This window comes from Lepidochelys kempii, chromosome 22 (assembly GCF_965140265.1).
Source record: "Lepidochelys kempii isolate rLepKem1 chromosome 22, rLepKem1.hap2, whole genome shotgun sequence".
In the NCBI taxonomy this organism is placed as follows: Eukaryota; Metazoa; Chordata; order Testudines; family Cheloniidae; genus Lepidochelys; species Lepidochelys kempii.
In genome coordinates this window covers 17,709,690-17,729,381 of record NC_133277.1, presented here as the reverse complement: position 1 = coordinate 17,729,381, position 19,692 = coordinate 17,709,690, and the positions used below count along the sequence as shown (strand labels likewise).

General features: G+C 48.1%; 1 protein-coding gene and 1 long non-coding RNA gene across 2 annotated transcripts in view; one reads left to right on the top strand and one right to left on the bottom strand.

Moving 5' to 3' along the window:
• Window positions 1-12,991, bottom strand: part of APOC3 (apolipoprotein C3) — a 177,704-nt gene extending 164,713 nt beyond the window's left edge. Inside the window, exon 1 of the mRNA XM_073321151.1 lies at window positions 12,988-12,991. The gene's annotated coding sequence lies outside the window, so the exon portion shown is untranslated. The remainder of the gene's footprint in view (window positions 1-12,987) is intronic.
• The window catches only part of LOC140901752 (uncharacterized), a 164,607-nt gene continuing 157,689 nt past the window's right edge, over window positions 12,775-19,692 (top strand). The window contains exon 1 of the long non-coding RNA XR_012155948.1: window positions 12,775-12,900. This is a non-coding gene — a long non-coding RNA (uncharacterized lncRNA). The remainder of the gene's footprint in view (window positions 12,901-19,692) is intronic.

Genomic DNA, 19,692 nt, shown 5'->3' with positions numbered 1-19,692 from the left:
CCTGTAACACCCTAAATTCCCCTGCAGTTTCAACAGCTTACAAAATTCTTCTTCACTTCCTGTTCTAAAGTGTTGTGTAGAGTTGCTGTGCTGTGTAAAACAATGTCTGTGTCCTGTCCCAAAGATGACTGCATTTCCCCAGTGAAAAGACAAGCCCTTTCCCTAGTTATTGGGGGCGGGATGTTTTGTGGAAGTACCTGGCTAAATTAGTCACTAAGATTCTAATCAATAGAACAGATTACAGCTGCTCTAGAAGAGTGGGGTGCTGTTGTTTACAAGGCACAGAATACAAGTAGAAAAGGAGTACTTGTGGCACCTTAGAGACTAACCAATTTATACAAGTGAAATAGATGCTACATATACAAAGGCAACTAGGGAGTGACAAAACCACCCACCACTAAGCAGTGAGGGGGGATGCAAGATATATGGGAGGATCTTTTAACGCCTGTATCTTGAAAACAGATAATGATGGCTATGGAAAATATCCAGAGCTGGGTAGTGGAGGAGCTTACTATACTAGGGTGGTCTACCAAGCTGTTTATGGGATTCCATGGGTTAAAGAGATGGGTTACCTCTCACTTGGGATTCCCATCAATATGGTTTGCCAAAAGGAAATGCTCACTGTTCCAGGGACAAGTACTGCGGCTAACCATGTAACGACAGACTGGAGTTGCAGTTTGGGCCTCAGCACATGCAGTCATCACCCCTTTAATTTTTAAATGCTCTGTGCAGAACAGCTAAAATCATTAAAGCCAGGCATGTAGGAGTCCTCAGCTGGTAACTTTAATTATTGTAAAATTCTGTCTTTATTGCTTATTAACAATTATGCATTGCAGTACCCAGGATGCAAAGCCCTGTAGTTTTTTCCTGAGAGGGAAGTTTTGTTAACTGTAGTGCTTAAGACCACTAAGAGGTTATTAAATAACTGCAGATTACATCAATAATGCCTGTTATGGTGGATCTCTTGTTTATTACAACTGCTTTGTTTACTCCCAACCTTCAAAGAAATTTTAAAAATTCAGAAACTAATCGAGGCTTCAGCATTCATGTGGTAGAGGGAGCATATAATTCTGCTGCTGAGCTAGAGACTTTCCTAACTTGTGTGCTATCTGTGCAGCCCTACAGTATGTGAGCTAATTACCTCAGGACTTAAAAGAGGGAGCCCTCCAGTATTTTGGAGTTTCATAGGCTTTTTGTGGCCCAAAAGAACAACTAGCACCGGGGCGAGTTCCTTCAGACTTGTTCTCTCTTCTCTGTTGCATTGATGAGGGAGGAACATCTTGTGTACAACAAGGATTCTTCAAATCCTTACCACAGAATCAGTTAAATGCATTTCCCAATGCAAAATGCTCGATCAGAGGTCGGACTTGGCCTCTGGCATTAACTAAAACAACTCCGCCCTCACTTTGATCAATCTGAGACCACGTTGAATTAAAGAGTCTGTGAAACGAGGTGGAGATACTTCAAGGACCAGCTCATTGAAGCTGTTTGAACAGAAATTGCCCTCTGGGAAAAATCATACCGTCTTTTGTGGCAGAGGTTTAAAGGACCAATCATTAGAAGGTGGCATTTCACATTAAAATTATTCCTATCAGGCAGTGACATTTCTTATGGCCAATGGACTCCAGTTCAAATATTCCCCATATTAACATTCCTTCCCCATCTGTTGTTAAAGCAGAAAACAGAAAATTGCTCTCTCCATGTGTACATGATATACAGTAGATATCTGTATTTATTGACATTTATAATAAACTCTGCCTGTTACATATACATAATGCATGCAGGGCAGACTGTGAAATCTAGAGGTCTCCGCAGGGAGGGATAGGCAGAGTGAAATCCTGGAGGAAATCCGCCCCCCCCCCCACATTTACAAGACATAGCTTGCAGCACTGAAGGTCCCTGAGTATCCAGTGAAAATCCTTGCTTCGAGGCCTTTCTACACCAGAGAGACTGTAAGTATATTGACTAGAAATTAGGTATATTAGGAAAGTATTGCCTCTTGGGGTGAAATGGTGGCCAATGACCAAAGCTAAGGCATTGTTTTATTGTCTAATGGAGAGCAGTGTATAAATATTCAACATATTTAAATATTGATTGGCTATGTTAATAACAGACGTGGTGTTGTGACTTTGCAGAGCTCTGAAATCTCTCTGGCCCCTTGGGCCCTCTCCTGTTTCCTTGTTCTGGACCCAGCTTGCACATGTTCATTGAGTTGCCCTGGGGCTGGTGAGCGGCCCAGCCCCTAAAACGGGTGATGAGTTAGGAAGGGGAAGGCGTAAACCTACCGTAGCTGACAGGACCTAGACTCTGGTGGTTTGTGCTTGGCCCTGGTGCATGCAATGCACCCATCCTGGCCAGGAATATTTAACATGCACGAGAAGGGGATGTGTGGGACCTCCCCGACGTTGGCATATAGATGAGTCTTGCAAAATTTCCAGTCACCAGAATGAGTATACATGGGTATGGCAGGGTGGCGTGGGTAGATTTAAGTAACATTAGGTTTCTTCATCATTGTCAATTATAGCAGCTATCATGCCTGGGCTGGTGAGTTTTTTCTTGATGCATACAATACCTCATTGACTCCAGCAGGCACTGGATACAGCCCTAGAGGCTGCTGTGAAGCACCTCGATTGGTCATCCATGCTATTTGACATAGTTATACTTCGCTCTCACCTAGTACTTGTCATCCCTAGACCGTAATGCCCTTTGCAAAAGGAACTCGGTATCATCCCCATTGTACGGCTGGGGAAACTGAGGCACAGACGTGGGGCGTGATTTGGTCAAAGTCAGACAGCTGGCCAGGGCAGAGCCTGAAATAGAATTGATGCTATGGGCAGTGCTCTGGCCAAAATGCCACACTGCCTCCCTCGGGGCACCCATGTGACTGGCACCTGCCTTCGGTTCCTTTGTTAGCTTTTCCTTACGAGTTTTTTGCTCTCAAAGAAAAGGTACAAATATTAGTTGCTGAAGTTTTTTCATCTGACAAATGTTTTTCAAAAATAAAAAACTGTTTGCAAAAACTTGTCAATGTTGACATTTAAAATGTTTTGTAAACACTGTCCACTCTGTTTTATACCATGGTTTAGATCCAGATCATTTTTCAAATTATTGAATGTTTTTGTTTCCCAAAAGCTGGATTTTCTGTATAAGACAAAGTGGGCAAATTTATGAAAAGTGGAAAATGGTTCAGTTTGAAACCCTGGGAAATGGAAACAGCTTCACAATGTTGTTTTTTTTTTCCTCCTTGGAGCAGGGACTGTGGTTTTGTTCTGTGTTTGTACAGCACCTAACACAATGGACTCCTGGTCCATGGCTAGCGTTCTAAGCCACTGTCACAATGCTGTTGCTGTTGTTGTTTATTGAGATAATTTCCCCATTTTTTGACTGGCGCAGTAACAAAGCTTAAACATCTCTGCCCACCAGATGAATGCCCCAAAGGGGCCAAACCCACCATCGGACTATTGAGTCCTCACAACCCATCTTTGCAGCGTCGTGTCGTTCGCCTTGCAAGCACAGCTGCAGGATTCCATGGGCCTGTGTCTGACTCCAGCCATGTCTACGCATTCACTGACTGCAGTCAAGTTTGCTGTGTCTAAACTTTACACTGTGATTGCAATTCACCAAACAACAAACTCCACGTTTGACTATCCCTGTCTAAATTTGCTTAGCTCAAGCTGGAATCTGCAGTAAGTAAACGATTGTCTGTTTATATTCAGCACTAATGAAGAGCCAGTGAACATTGCCCATTAATAACTTAGAAGATGATTGTGTTTACAGAAGGACTGTATACAGCATGTCATACTTACCAGGGAGCTCCTGACTTGCTATTGATTTCCCAATCAGCACAGGCTCTTTTATGTTGTTTCTACATTTGTTTGCTCCCAATAAGGAAATAATCTGTCCAAAGGACGAACTTTCTGTAGTGTCTGGAATCATAGAATCATAGAATCATAGAATATCAGGGTTGGAAGGGACCCCAGAAGGTCATCTAGTCCAACCCCCTGCTCAAAGCAGGACCAATTCCCAGTTAAATAATCCCAGCCAGGGCTTTGTCAAGCCTGACCTTAAAAACCTCTGAGGAAGGAGATTCTACCACCTCCCTAGGTAACGCATTCCAGTGTTTCACCACCCTCTTAGTGAAAAAGTTTTTCCTAATATCCAATCTAAACCTCCCCCACTGCAACTTGAGACCATTACTCCTCGTTCTGTCATCTGCTACCATTGAGAACAGTCTAGAGCCATCCTCTTTGGAACCCCCTTTCAGGTAGTTGAAAGCAGCTATCAAATCCCCCCTCATTCTTCTCTTCTGCAGACTAAACAATCCCAGCTCCCTCAGCCTCTCCTCATAACTCATGTGTTCCAGTCCCCTAATCATTTTTGTTGCCCTTCGCTGGACTCTCTCCAATTTATCCACATCCTTCTTGAAGTGTGGGGCCCAAAACTGGACACAGTACTCCAGATGAGGCCTCACCAATGTCGAATAGAGGGGAACGATCACGTCCCTCGATCTGCTTGCTATGCCCCTACTTATACATCCCAAAATGCCATTGGCCTTCTTGGCAACAAGGGCACACTGCTGACTCATATCCAGCTTCTCGTTCACTGTCACCCCTAGGTCCTTTTCTGCAGAACTGCTGCCTAGCCATTCGGTCCCTAGTCTGTAGCTGTGCATTGGGTTCTTCCGTCCTAAGTGCAGGACCCTGCACTTATCCTTATTGAACCTCATCAGATTCCTTTTGGCCCAATCTTCCAATTGGTCTAGGTCCTTCTGTATCCTATCCCTCCCCTCCAGCGTATCTACCACTCCTCCCAGTTTAGTATCATCTGCAAATTTGCTGAGAGTCAGGAGATGTCACCACTCGGACTACAGAACCGACTCACTGCACTATTGACCCTGCCCGCCACCTTTCTAGGGAGCTCCTGATACACCCATGGGCAGGACTGGCCTGGCAGTGCCATTCCCAGCACACAGTTGCAGGGACCAAGCTGCCAGCTTGTGATTTGGGTGTTTCTAAAGAGAGTTTATGTCATGGCTTTCCAAGGAAATGAGAGATGCGCTTTACAGAGACAGAGAAGGTAACTCCAGGCAACAATAATATGAATAGAACCACTGGGCCAAACCCCTGTCACCCACAAACCAAACCAAAAATGCAATAGACTAAGAAGATTTTGCATTTCTACAATGCCTTCACTCCAAGGGCCTCTGAGTGGCTTACCATTGTCCTTTAATGGAGCCTCCCCCCACCCTCCAGGTGCTCGCTGGCATTGTCCCCAGTCCCCCAAGGCTGTAAGTGCTGAGTAACTGCCCTCCTCCTTCCCCACTGAGATCCCACTGGGGTTCAGTGGCCAAGCCAAAACCAGACCATGGTAGTTTTTGCTTCCCGATCTCTTGATTTTCCTCTCCAGAATCACCCTACCTTGCCCACAGAAGAACCATCACAACCCTGCCGGACAGCAATCTGTTGGTTCCAGGCACTAGAGAAGCTGTCATAGGAGGGTACATTCAAATTGTTAGTGGCCAAGATACTGGAATGACTTTGAAAGGACTTGAAGTTTGCTGACCTCTTGTTTGGAATATTTTCGTGTTCCCTGCCTTCTAGGAACACAACTTCTGTTGGGTGTTGAACTACGCCAACATACCACAGATCCCACGTTCACTGGCGTTTCAAAGTTTAGAGTGGTAACCAGGGTACAGTTCCTTCAATGAGCCACCACTTGTCTGCTTGGGGAAGAGAGCATCTGACCTTTTCTCCTGACCTCCTTGAGCTCCATGGACCTGTTCTCTGCTTTAGAATTCATGTCCACTGTCTGGTTACGTTCTGTCTAGTCATTAAGATTCTTCAGGCCTTGGAGTGCGGAGGGGCAGAGAGCAATGCTTTCTCTTGCAAAGCTGAGTATTTTAATATGTATATATTTTTGGTTGTGTTTGCTAGCTTTGAACAATTGTGTGGCACTTGTCAGCCTTCTGCAGCTGATTCTCGGGCACATTTCTTTGTATGCTGAGGAGCCTAGTATGAACTACCACAGAAATCAGGGAGGTGATTTAATTTATGTGCATGAGACGGGGAGAGATGGAAGCTTCTGGAACCTAAAGCTCTCAGTCCGTGGCTATACTATAAAGAGTACATCCCAGCCTTCACTGCCCTGCTTCTGCCCTATCAGACTGTTGGCTTTATGTTTCAAGTGAAACATAAATCTGAGGTCCTGATCACTCATAGGTATTAAAGAGCCCGGTGGAATTTTTCACAAGAATCAGAATAATATTGCTAGGTAATACCAGAGCTGTATACAAACACCGGTATCTCTATATGGTGTTTCAGAGGAACAGCCGTGTTAGTCTGTATTCGCAAAAAGAAAAGGAGTACTTGTGGCACCTTAGAGACTAACCAATTTATTTGAGCATGAGCTTTCGTGATGAAGTGAGCTGTAGCTCACGAAAGCTCATGCTCAAATAAATTGGTTAGTCTCTAAGGTGCCACAAGTACTCCTTTTCTATATGGTGTGTGTGTGTGCTTAGTTAATATATAAAAAGATCTAATGGCACATAAGAATAACACATTTGTTGTGGTGTTCATAGTTCTGTAGGTTCAATAAAGTTATTATGTGCTGCAAATGGCTTCCTGGGTGGAGCTCTTGCAACGGGTAATCCAACGGCATGTGGGGAGGGCAGGGGTGTATATCCAGGGGTTAGAGCAGGGCAGACTGGATTCTGTGCCACTGACTCATTCTGTGACCTTGAAAACGGTACTTTCTAAGTCCCTCTCTGAGCCTCGTTTACCCGTCTGGGAAATGGGCCTGAGTCTGCTTCATCTCTCAGCAGTGTGAGGTTTCGTTCACTCCATGTGGCATGTGCTTTGACGGAAGGTGACCGAGAAGCCTAAACTATTAGTCTGTTGCCTAAATTCCCCCCTCTCCCACCAGTTTTAATGCAATCCAGAGCTGTTCTAAACTGCTGTGTAGTGATCACATCCGCTACGTGTGTAACACACACAAATAGGGCACATCCACTTAGCACTTTTGCTGGAGTCCTGTAGGTGCAAAGAAGGAAGAAAGGCACAGAGGGTAAAATCCCATCAGGCTGAGAGACCATTGGGTGCTTTCAGAGTTGGATTGCTTTTAAGGTCAGAAAGGACCACCAGACTCCGCTAGTCTGACCTGCATGCCAGAGCGCACACAACTCCACCTGCCAATTACTGCAGCAAACCCTAACTTCTGTCTCAGCCAATTTGGAGGTGTTAGAAGGACATACCATCGAGATTTACAAGCATCAAGAGACGGAGAAGCCACCAAAGACTTTGGGTAGCTTCCCAGGGCTGATTACCCTACTGTTAAAATGTGCACATTAGTGCTAGTCTTAATTTGTTGAGTTTTTAAGCTTCCAGCCATTGGATTGCTTTTTGCCTTTTCCAGCTAGATTAAAGAGCTGTCCACTATCAATAATCTCTGCCCCATGTATCTATTTACAGCCTGTGATCACATCACCACTTTACCTTCTCTTGGATAACCTGAACAGAGGGAGATTCTCAGGTCTCTCACTATAGGGCAGGCTCTCTAGACTTGTGGTGTTTTTCTGAACCCTTTCCATTTTTTTAACACCCTAGTTGAAGTGCAGACACCAGAACTGGACACAGGATCCAGGACTGGTCTTACTCGTGCCTATAGACAGGAAACACCACCTCCTGCCTCTCCTTGCTATTTCCCTGGATCCAAGGATCACATTAACCCTCTTAGCTACAGCATCAGCCTGGCAGTTCATGTTCAACTGGAAAAAGAAAAGGAGTACTTGTGGCACCTTAGAGACTAACCAATTTATTTGAGCATAAGCTTTCGTGAGCTACAGCTCACTTCATCGGATGTTCAACTGGTTATTCATGGTGGCTGCCAAGTCCCTCTCTGTCTTGCTGAACAAATAAAAAGTCACAGGCCCTGCTCCAAGAAACTTACAATCTGATTTTAGCCCACTCAACTTCTGGAGGGCACATGGATCAACACTGGGTCAGACCAGAGGTCCAGTAAATCCAGTACCTTGTCCAGTGCCAGCTGCTTGAGAAGAAGGAGCAAGAAACCCTGCAGTGATGGGGTAACTCTTAGAAGTTGGCTTGTATGCTGAACATACCTGCCTACCCAGCCTGGTAGCCTTGCTGGAGGTCCCTGGAGTTTTCAAGGCAGGAGATTTTGTTATTTGCCGGTTGGGTTAACGTGGGTGGGTGAGAGAGAGAGGGTAGCCTCTCCCTACCCTGCACCATTCAGGAGCCCCCCAGACTGCTGTGCATGGGCCCCTACCCCTTCTCCAGAGCAGAGCGATATCTGAGCATCTGCATCTTGCCTCCTTTCTCCCAACACCTCCCCTCCAGGGAAGTGTAAGGAAATAATATTTCTTTACAAATACAAATGTTATTGAGCCAAATGAGAGAGATTATTATGGGCTTGTGGAATTGTCAGCAAATGTTGTTTAATTAGAGCGCAGACATAATACTCATCATTACCCTGTAGCTGGTTCTCTGATCTAAGGCTCTCTACCCCCAGGCTTCCTTGGCTACAATGAACTCCGCAAAGCAGACACTTTCCCTAACTCCCTCATCAAATACCTGCGCCAGACTCTCAAGGTTAGCGCGGTGGGGGTCAGCCGTGTTTAAATGTTGATTACAGAGTCAGCAGGAGCTGCTAAGATTTCTAATTAAGATTAAAGAATGCACAAGGCTTATAAATGGTTCTTAGGAATGTATAATTTGATTAGCCTGTTTTCTCATGGTACTTTAATTTCTGGATTAGTTAAGATGGCCTCTTATTGCAGGGCTCCTAACTGCTGCCTCGTCCCCATTCTGTACAGCCTCGTCAGCTGTGCACAGGAAGGGCCCGAAGCGCTCTCAGATCTCAGGGGGCAGTAGCGTCCCAGGGCTAGTTGGGAGACATGTGGTCCCAGCTCTTCCAATCCCTGGCTGTGTGACGTTGGGTGGGTGACTCGCTCTGTGATTCGGTTTCCTCATGTCTAAAGTGTGATAGCCGTGCAGCCCCTCTGCTGTAAAGTTCACTGGGCTCTGCGGGTGAAAAGCCCTCGATGATGATGATTTGTTATCTGTGTTGTGGTAGCCCCGAGGAGTCCTAGTCAGCAACCAGGATCCCAGTGAGCTAGGAGCTGCACAAACCGAACGAAAAGGTGGGCCCTGCCCCAAAGCACGTACAAGTATTGTTAGCGCAGTCTGCCCTGGAGCCAGTTCACAGACATACGCTCACATGCAAAAATAGCTATCTCCACACCGCCAAAAATAAAAGACCCGTGGCATGACTGTGGCTATAAAACCGCAGTGTAGATATTCAGGCTCGGGTTGGAGCCAGGTTCTGAGAGCCTACCCCTTTGCAGGGTCTCAGAGCCTGGGCTCCCCCCCCCAGCCTAAAGTCTGCACTGCAATTTTATAGCCTGATCCCTGTCAGCCTGAGTCAGCTGCCCTGGGCTCTGAGGCTTGGTATTGGTAAAGCTGGGACTGGTGCCTGGAGCTCATCTGATCTACTTATCCGTTTTGGTTGAGGTGGTTTTGGATACACTAAACACTGCAACTGTCAGTACCCAGGTAGTAAAGCCTTTAAAATGTGAACCCAGCCAGGGCATGGTGCTTACCTGTGCTCCGTTGCCTGTGATGTTCTTCCAGATTCTCAGTGCTTGCGAGGAGTTCACAAGGACTCATTGTGAACACAGACTGGTGCCTGTCACAAGGCTAGTGTTCAAATCATGATGCACAGTCCAAAAATAAAAAGCAGATGTCTATCCAGAGATACCAAAGCTCAAAAAGTGTGTGGTCCCAGCCGGGCCGCTTGAACACAGAGCTAATGGTGTACGCACAGCTTCGTGCTCTAAAGCAAAAACTTTAACTCCACCAACAGCCCTACAAAACACGGTTAATAAAACTCTGATAAGAAACAAAGAACCTGCCAGTCAGCACAGGAATGGTCAATACCAGGGTAAACATCAGTCCATGGTGCTTGTGCCCTATGCTAACACCCTAACAGCAGCTAGCATGGTCGATCTTCAAAGAGCTCTCTGCATGCTGCGGGGAAAGCAATAGCGCTGTGTTAGAGGGAGTGATGAGGCTCAGAGGGAGTATGGCCACAGAGGGTGTCAGTGTAAGGGCTGGGATTAGATCCCTGGAGTTCCTGCTTGGCTCATGCTTCTGTGCTCTCCCCACCAGGCCACACTGCTCCAGGCAAGCCGGCTGGGCCTCAGATGGGGCAGAGAGAATTGTGCGTGGTCCTGCGCTGGGTGGTTCTTCAGGGACCTGCAGCAGTCACTCAGGCTGCGGGAGGAGTGTCACGTCTAGCAGGAGGCACCTGAAGGCTGAGTGTGGGTGCTAAAGGGAGGTCACACCCTTCCTGCTAGCTAGAGGGAGACAGCAGCAGCTCCTAGTTGGTAATTCAGATGGAGTCTGGAATTGATTCCCATACTCCCTTCTTTCATGAAGGAATCTACCATGAGACAAGGCGAGTCAAATGAGCTGGTTTGGCTGCCCACTCTCCTTCCCCAACTTGCACAGCCGCACTAGGCAGAGCAAGCAATGCTACAGAGCGAGTGCCCTACCTAGGGAGAATCTCTATTTATAATTTGATCCAAATAGGGAGGCGGGGAGTGGCAGGGAGCTATGCGCCAGCTCACAGGGTGTTTAAATGAGGGAGGACCGTGCCAGCCCTGGGCCGAGTTTCTGAGGTGCGGTTGCAGGTGACAAGCTGGAAACGGAAACCAGACTTCCAGCAGAGAGGCGTGAGATCTTGCCCGCATGGGTGTGCACAGTCCCTAGGTGTGGGAGGTGAGTTCCCATGTTCCGCTCACTGAAAACCAACCGAGCTGCTGCTTTGTCGGCAGAGGCAGGTCGGATCTATGAGGGGCAATCCACGCCCCCCCTCCAAGTTCTCATGGGGCCATTAGTACTTGAGATGTTCCGCAGGCTGTAGGCCAGCTGGGCCCAATAGGACATAACAGCGCCTGCTGCCTTCGAGTGGCATTTCCCCCTGTCCCACAAGGGTGGCCTGGGAAAACATCCAGAGTAGAGCCAGAGTGGTTTGGAAAGGCAGAGAAGGGAGGGTGAGATCTGGTGCCTCACGTGCTTAACCCAGTCCATCTGCACGAAGGGAGATGCCCATCTTTCCAGTCCAGTTTGCCTGACACCCACTGCAGATGTATGTCCTGTGCCTCCCACGGGGGGGCAGGCAATGGCCATGAGTGTATCATGTTACTTGGAGCTTATATGGGGGCGAGGAACACACAAGGTTTTTGCCACTTAGCGGCCGTGCTGAAGTCGCTAGTGCATTCCCTGTGCACCTGCTGGCCAGCCCTGCGTGCTCAGGCAGCTGAGCCTCAAAGCAGGGTATTCACAGGCCATATTACCGTGTTACTCATTGTACTGTGGGAGTGCCTAGATGCCCCGTCATGGCCCAGGACCCCACGGTGCTAGGCGTGGAACAGACCCAGGACAAAAAGACAGTCCCTGCCCCCAGGAATATGCAACGTAAGGAGCTGATGCCTCTCCCCGTCTCTAACACTCAGCTCATCTCAGCTCCAGGCAGCTCTTCTGGGTGGGCAGCCTGAGTTGCCAGCACCTCTCTGTGATGTGGCCTGACCTGGCCGGCCCTTGTCCCCTACCCTTCATGTTGGGTCGAATTTAAGGTGTGTGTAGAGCTGGGAGGGCCATTCCATTTGCTGGAGTCCCCCAGGGCTAGGGAGGAGAGAGGGTATGATTTATAGGGCTGCCATACATCCCCATCCCACCTGAGGAGAGCGCGTCACATTGATGGATCTGCCTCATTTTCATCGGGATTCACACGCCAGGGCAGGCAGCGTGAGGGGGGAAGGGGGCTATGCTCCAGCTGGGCTCTGGAGATGGAATCTGTTCACTCAGACAGCAACCAGGGGCCCGGTGGAGAGGGCTGGAGCACCATGGGCAGGGCTGGGCTGGCTTTTCGTCTTATACCCAAAAACAGTCCTGATCCGGCTGAGCCCAACCCTCCTTGCTCAGCATTTGCTGTGGTGTCACCTGCCTTGCCAGGGGAGAAAGACCTCCAGAGGGATCTGCCTGTGAACATTTAGGGCTTCTGCAGCCGCAGTGCTGCTTAGCCTACGCGAAACCTGCCTCAGGTGGCATGTGACTAGGATTCATCACTGAATTTGGTCCGCTGGTTGGATCATTAGCTAAGGATGGTCCTTTGTCCTTTTAAAGAGCTGTCTTGACCTAGGAGTGCAGGGAAGGATTGTGGCATACAGACCAATCTCTGACCCACGCCCTTCCATGCCCTGTTAACAGGCTGTCAGAGGACACTGTCAAGCTTTAAATGTTATTGAAACTGTTCCCTAGTTCCCCCTGGTAACAGCACCCTGCAGGCTGTTAACGCTGGACAGACTGAAACACTGAACTGGCTTTTCATTCCTGATTCAGATTGTGCAGGGTTCCTTTCCCACCCTGTTTCAACTGGGATAGGTACTTTCGCTGCCTGGTTCTCATGCTGTCACCCCAGTACAATGTGGTAGGAGTCAAACTGTGAACTCGGCGGGGAATATTTAAATAACAAGCGAGCCACGTCCTCAGCAGGTGTAAATCAAAATCCACCGAGCTACCAGCTGGGGATCTGGCTCCGTGACTTCAATAAACAATGACAGAAGCTTCGGTATTCATTCTCAGTTTGATTTGTGAAATCTCCCGCACCTCCCACTGCCCAGCAGCATCCCCCACTGTTCTCTTCACAGATACCTATATTTTAGACTCCAGTTCCTTAAGAGCATCCCTTCAGCTCCAGCTAGGAAATGCTCTTAACGCTGGGCGATTTGCTTCTGTTTTGCTGGAGCTCAGAGTAACAGCAGCCCTGGCGGGAAGCTGTTTGAATGCAGGTGTTATTGGAGAGGAGAGCCTTGTACATGATGTGAGTACACAGACTGATTTGTCAGTGCGGTGACACGTTTAACGTTCCCGAGGACTTGGGGAGGTTGCCGATGTGAGAGCTTAGGAGGCTGCGTTGTTGTGTTCTGTGGTGCAGGACCTTAGTCCTGTGGCTGCGGGGGTGAACTGTGCCATGGCTAGAAAGCAGGGAAGGAGATGGCATTTGGGGAATAGACTCTGCACCGAGCTTTGCTTGGAGACAATAGATTTTGATGGCTGCCGTTCAGAGTCTGTTGTGAGAGGTGTTGCAGAGGCAACTGTAGAGTAGGTTTGTCTGGGTTCATGTCCCCAAGTCCCCCTTTGCTGAAGTGCAGAAAGTCTCATGGAAACTCAGCTGTCTTCCCCTAAGTGCCCATGTTCCACCCTTCTCCGCCGCGGCATTTGCACCTTCTTCCATGCTACCCCTTAGGTTTGGGGCCGGCTCACTTGCCTTGGAAGCCAAGGTGATGTTTCCCCTCCTTCAGATCCTTCCCAAGAGATGCTGCTTCCAGAAAGCCTTTCGGTTCTGCTCTCCCACGCCTCCCTGGAGCTTGCACCTTGACTCAGGCTCCAGTGCGTGTCAGATGTGTTCTCAGGCTGAATTAGCCCATGTGCTCCATAGTGATGGGGAGCAACTGGCCTGATCAGGTGGGGTGAATGTGATACTAAATATGTGTTAGCAAATTCGCATGCTTCGGCTGTGTCTTTGTGTGGTGGGGTCTGTATTAGAGGGGCCCATACTTAGAGAGGCTAGAGGCAGGAAACACCCAACAGCACATCTTTCCCCTTCTGGGATTCCCACCTCCCATGCTGAAGCCAGGAGGGAAGCTTTGGGAAGGAAGGCAGCTGCGGCAGGGTGTGACTTTTGGGGCGTGGAGGGGTCTCTTCCTTGGACACACCCCTCCCAAAGGAAAGTGGAGGAGTTGGTTCATTGCTCTCCCCAGAGCTGAGTTTGGACACGACTGTCGGTGACTAATGGCCACATGCCTGAGCGATGCCTTCAGCAAGCAGCACCTTGGCGCCAGTCTCGCCATCAGCATGGAGGGAGGCTCAGCTGAGGGGTCCCACCTTGGCCAAGCACTGAGAGGCAGGTTCCAGCTAAACCTCTCGGTGCTCAGACCACGCTGCAAGGACAATGAGCCCCAAGGAGACATCTCAGTTGCTCTTTGCCCACTGTCCGCACCGGCTCCTGGCACACTCTTCCCTACCGCTCTGCACGCCGTGTGCACACACAGCATCCTGCTCCCGTCTGCAGCATCAGGACATTGGTACCAAAGGCAAGCTGTTCCCAGCAATCAGCAAGCCGAGCCTCCCAGAGACCACATCAAAACTGTTGCCAGCGAAGAGCAACCCCCTTCACCTGAGCAGGGGACAGATGTGCATCAATATTTATTCGAAACTCCCAGGAAACCTGCATGAAGTGTAATTATCTCAGCTCAATCAACTCAGATTAGCATAACATCAAGTCACCCATCAGACTGGGGGTTTGATTTCTGGGATCAAAGCCGTGTGCTGTAGCTGCTGATTAATCGGGTGCAAGGGAGGCAAAAGAAGAAAGTAGCGCACTGCGCTGCTTTGATATTCCAGTTGTTGCTAAGTTTACTTTCTCCTTTTGGAACTTCGCTTTCCACCTTCACACCCTGTCTCTCAACTCAGGGATGTTCCTGTCGTCTGGCTCCAAGGTTTCTATAGCCCCCATCACCATAGATTGTTTATGACTTAAACTGAATCTCTCTAGCAAGGATCCTGGAGGACAGAGTTTCTTACCTCTTCTCCCCACCTTGGCTATAGGAGGGGATAATCCCGCTGGTTTTGGTGGGGATGTTTTGTCCAAGAGGAGGTGTCTTGCAGATCAAACTCCCCTCTCTGCTAGCTCTTTCCACATAGCTTTGCCCCAAAATGTTTTATCTCATGTACACATTTACTCTTAGTTATTGTTTACTCAGGTGGGAGTGTGGAGTTTAAAATCAGGGATTTTCAGCAATGAAAAGAAACTGTTAACAGATCCCAGAACAGTGAGCAGAGAATGAAGGACACAGGCTTGCAAAAGGCAAAGTGAATACACGCACAAAACCAATCATTTGAGATCTGGTTCCCTGCTTTCTACTGAGATAGGACGTGCCCTGCAGTAGCTGGTGAACCTCGCAGCCCACTACACAGCTCCCCATATCTCTCACCCTTTATCTCGCACACAATTCGTACAGAATCTTAGACACTAAAGTCAGTGCCTACTCCCACCCAGTCGGTTAGTCTGCGTTTTTCTAAAGCACCCATCACACCATTGCGTCCAATCATCAATGCAGGAAATGAAAACCTGTTGTCTGGCTGATGAGGATCATAGTCCCCTGGCCTCTGCACCATGGTACGTTGCCTGTTTCCCAGCTGTGCTATATAAATGGTAAGAATTCAGAGAGCTGATCAAAGGGTAAAAGCTCACTTAGTAAATATTTTTGCTCGTAAACAAGTGTCATGTTCCATTTGCTGCGATTCATGGATGGTGGCATTCATTACTCATAAGGGTTTGGAGAAACTTGAGCTGGTTGTGAAAATGGTTTTGAGTCCAGGAAATTTAATATCAGCACCCATAACTGTCACAATATGGGATGGTACGTACTTTGCAGTCACGATTTACGAACCGTGTTTAACTCATCTAGTTAGGGAACAGAAACACTGCCGTGGGATGATGTTTGAATGTGTCCTGCGTTAAGGGAAAAAGCAGGGTTGAGCACAAGGTTAGCATGCAGTAGAGACAAGGCCTCAGATGACCAACCACAAAGAGGGAGCAGTCAGTGTGAGCCGCTGGTTGAAACTCATTCCTACAAACAGTTCTGTGAATTGCTAGGAATAACAAATACAGTTGGTGAAACGTCAGGGCCGGTTCATAGATGATTCGCTAACAGAGCTTTTGCCTCCACAGAATAGCCTGCAGGATTGGGCCCTGGATCTGTACCTCACATTATTGTCAATAAACTCTAATAACCTGCTCAAACAGAGGAGTTTGTGTGAAGGATCAACTCTGCCTCTTACAGTCTGCCAGCTTCTTTCCAGCGTGGATCCTACCTCATGAGCCTAGGATACTGGCAGGGATGGGTATGCAGCATGCCACAGTTTCTTTAACATGGCTCATTGACCGGATTTTCGTTTTTTGCTTAAATTATCTTGACGTGTAGGAGAGAGTTAAAGTGAGGCTGCTCTGCATTCTCAGCACAGCTCTGTAATTCACTTGCATTTCCTTCCCTGCTTGTCTTTAAATTATCTTCCAAAGCGCAGAAGGGGGGTGTAAAAGATGTTGTTTCTTCATGGCTATTTTGATGTTGTAATTTGAATTCTGGGGGAGCATTTCAAAGGCAGTAAGCCAAAAACCAAACAAAACCCTGTCCTATCTAGCGGCGCCAAACACGTGGCTTGAATCAGCAGATGCCCTGTGGGCAACAAGGAACGGGGATGTTTTCATACCCCTTGATGACAAAGCAAACCAAGTTCTCTCTGGGATAGAACAGCAGCAGAAGAATGTTACCTTAGATCTCTTTGGTGGCAGCCAGTCAGCAGGGGTGATTGCAGCTCAGCGTCCCAGACCCCCTCTAAACAGATTTCTTCTTCACATATTTATCTCTGCACAAAATCACTCCCATTGCAACATCTTTTTTCCCGCTCTCCTCCCTTTAATTAAGAACTAAATATAGATCTTAATTAAAGCACTGATGAATTTAATTTAGAGTGGCATTACTGCCTTAACTTCCAGCGCTCAAAGCCTTGTTTGTATAATGTATAATATAAGCTAAATGAGTACTTACTTGTTCCCACCATAAATAATTCCCTTGCAAATCCCTTCAGATATGTCTCAGACACTAATCCATCTCCTCCTACAGAATATTCATGGGCACCAATCCTCTTTCTTCCTACCTCGCAGATTTTAATAACAAACCTCCAAACAGCTTGCAACCTTCCCTGTCTAAAATTAGCAAATAATGGGGGAGAAAAAGCAGGGGCATATCAGAGATAGAAGTATCTGCAATTTGGATTACACGTCAAGGTTATAATTTCAACCTTGAGGACCCTGACAAGGAGCTCTGGTTCGCTGTAGAAGCACATATGTAAAGCTGGATGTTACTTTGATTCTCCCAACAACCTATTCAGAAGCAAAGGGAATCAGGAATGCTATGGCCTGGCAATACCAGCCTCGATACTGAGAGTGGACTGGCTGCCAGCTCTTTCTCATTCTCTGGGCTGAGAGTGCTTTGCCAAATAAGGAGTATTCTCAACAAAACCACATACAGGGATTCTTGAGACATCTAATAGGGCAGTGAGCTGGGAATCAGGAGACCTGGTTCTGCCACAGACCTTCTGGGTGACCATGGCCAAGTCATTTTTCCCCCCAATGCTTCTGTTTCACCTTCCACCCTCTGTCTGTCTTGTCTGTTGAAGGGTAGGGCAGGGATTGTCTCACACCGTGTGTCTCTGCAGCACCTACCATAGTAGGCCACTGATCTTGGTGTGGCTCACTATGTCAATAGAGGCTGAGGGAGTGCAATCTTGGGAGAGATCTAGGGGGTTTGGAACGGCTCCAGTAGGGAATGGAGGTGGCTGCGTTAGAAGAGACCGCCTACAGGTTAGAAAATAACTCCTGAACTATTGGAGTTAAATTCAACTGCACGAGCAGGAGAGCTGGAAAGAACTGGTTCGGACTGGCTGTCCCCAAATCACACCCATGCTAAGCTCTAGCAAGATATCCCATCCCATGCAGCATTGCTGGCATGGAACCGTGTCTGATTGGCTCAGCGTCACTTGGCAGGAAGCTGTTACTTAGGAACATCTGAGATGATTAATCACCCCGCCCTCTCGGCACAGCTGAGCAAAAGGGAGAATTAGAAGAAATTCAGTAAAATACCCCAGGCTGCATGCTGAAAGAGAGGGGAAAGGTGTGTCCTGCAGTCAGCAACCCTTTCTGTGTCTGCTCGGTTCAGGCCAGAATATACAGTAGGTTGATGGCCCTAGGCTGCATGGTCTGTGTTTATTCAGCCTGGGGGCTGGAAAGCCAGAAAGAGCCGCATGGTCTATCTGCATCCAGCAGCCTCCATAAAAAATCCTCTTTACATCCGTTAGAGCAGAGCCCTTGCTCTTCTCTACCACGAAGGACAGAAGGGGTGATGTGCTTTCGGCCCTGTCCTTTAAGTCTGAGTTTTCTGAACCAGCTGCCTGCACCAGATCCCATTGTAATTCATCCCCTTCCACCCACGCCCCTAGGCAACACTCAGCATGTTTGATTCTCAAAGGTGGAGGGAGTGGGTGATATCATCTGGGAGCTGTTGCCAGTTTCTGCTTTGTGGCAGCAAATGCTGGGCCTTGGGGTAGATGAGAGCCATTGACGAATCGCATAGAATCCTTGCTGTGAGCAAAAGTGCCAGGGGATTCACTGATGTTACTAAAATTGACCTGCAGGTACCTCGGAAGGACTATGACTTTCTCTCTTTCCTGCTATCACTGCCTAGGGAGTACATCAGCCAGAGCACAGTGCCCCCTTTATAAAAAGCCATTTTGTTCTGAGCTAACACTGTCAGGCCTCATTGTTCCCAATATCTCCGAGCAATTTCTAAGCTAAAGGAGTGTTGAATAGTAGTGGAAATATGTCTGAACGTGCAAGGCCAGGTGACGCGCCAAAGGAGAGGATGTTGTCAGAGCGAGACTCTTTGCAGGAGAGCACGGGAAAGCTGCTCCTGGACCTTGGTTTGAATGGCAAGAGGAGATCATTTCCAATGCACCAGCCATGCACAGCTCCTGTGGTCCCTGTGTACTCCCAGAGAGATTTTAAAGTGATTTGAGAGGGCAGAGGGCACAGAGGAGTGGGCATCTGAGCAGTGTAAAGAAGGGGTCAACAACTCTTGCGTCTACAGGCTGCTGTGTACCACGGTCTGCCTAAACACCGGTCTGGAAGCGATGCCCATATGGCATTGTGAAGGGGAAGCAGAACATAAGGTTGGGGCTGGAGTCCCTAGTTCTTGGCTGCACTCTAGACATGCATTCCCCTTTGCCAGGGGAGACTGTCCCACCCAGTGATAGCTCTTCCTCCCCAGTCTCCAGCTGGTAGGGCCTCTGGGGGATTAGTTGCTCCATGCTTACTAGTTTGAGGGTCCAATGCTGTAGTCCCTTGAAATGTGCTTACAGGTAGAAAAGTGGATAAGAATAACAATGTGGGACTCCGATTCCTCTTCAGTCATTCCAGGTCAGCTGTGCTCAGCGTACCAGTCAAGAAATGACCCCCCACCCCTACCCCCCGTACCCCTTTTCAGTCAGCCTGGGATGTGAAAATCTTGTTGTGTCCTTTCCCCTTCTATCAGCACTGTTGCTGAGAAGTATTCCGCTAGGGGCAATAGGCTGGTGGCTTTGTCAGAGATGCAGGAGCCAGGCTAGAATCCAGCTCGCTTTGCTGTCGTGGAAATGATATTGGCTTTGTGGTTTCTAACTGGAGTAAAAATCTCTTTCCAGAGAAGTGAAGTGCACAGGAGTGACTTGGAATCATGCCGGGCGAGCCCCCACTTGGACAATGGGGTGTTTTTATCATGTTAGATAACTCGTAGGCACAACCCTGACAAGCCACAGTGAGCAGATTTCTTGTGTGAGAAGGGGCTACTTTCATAAGGTTGTTTTTCTAATTAGGAAACAGAGGATGTATTATGCAAAGTGCTTACAAGAAGTTCAGCCTAGCAGATTGCTCAGTAAATGGAACCCCCCAGTGCGGGGTTTTTTAAAGGATGATACTGCCAGAAACGGACCGTTCCACTCTTCTTGCAATTGGGGA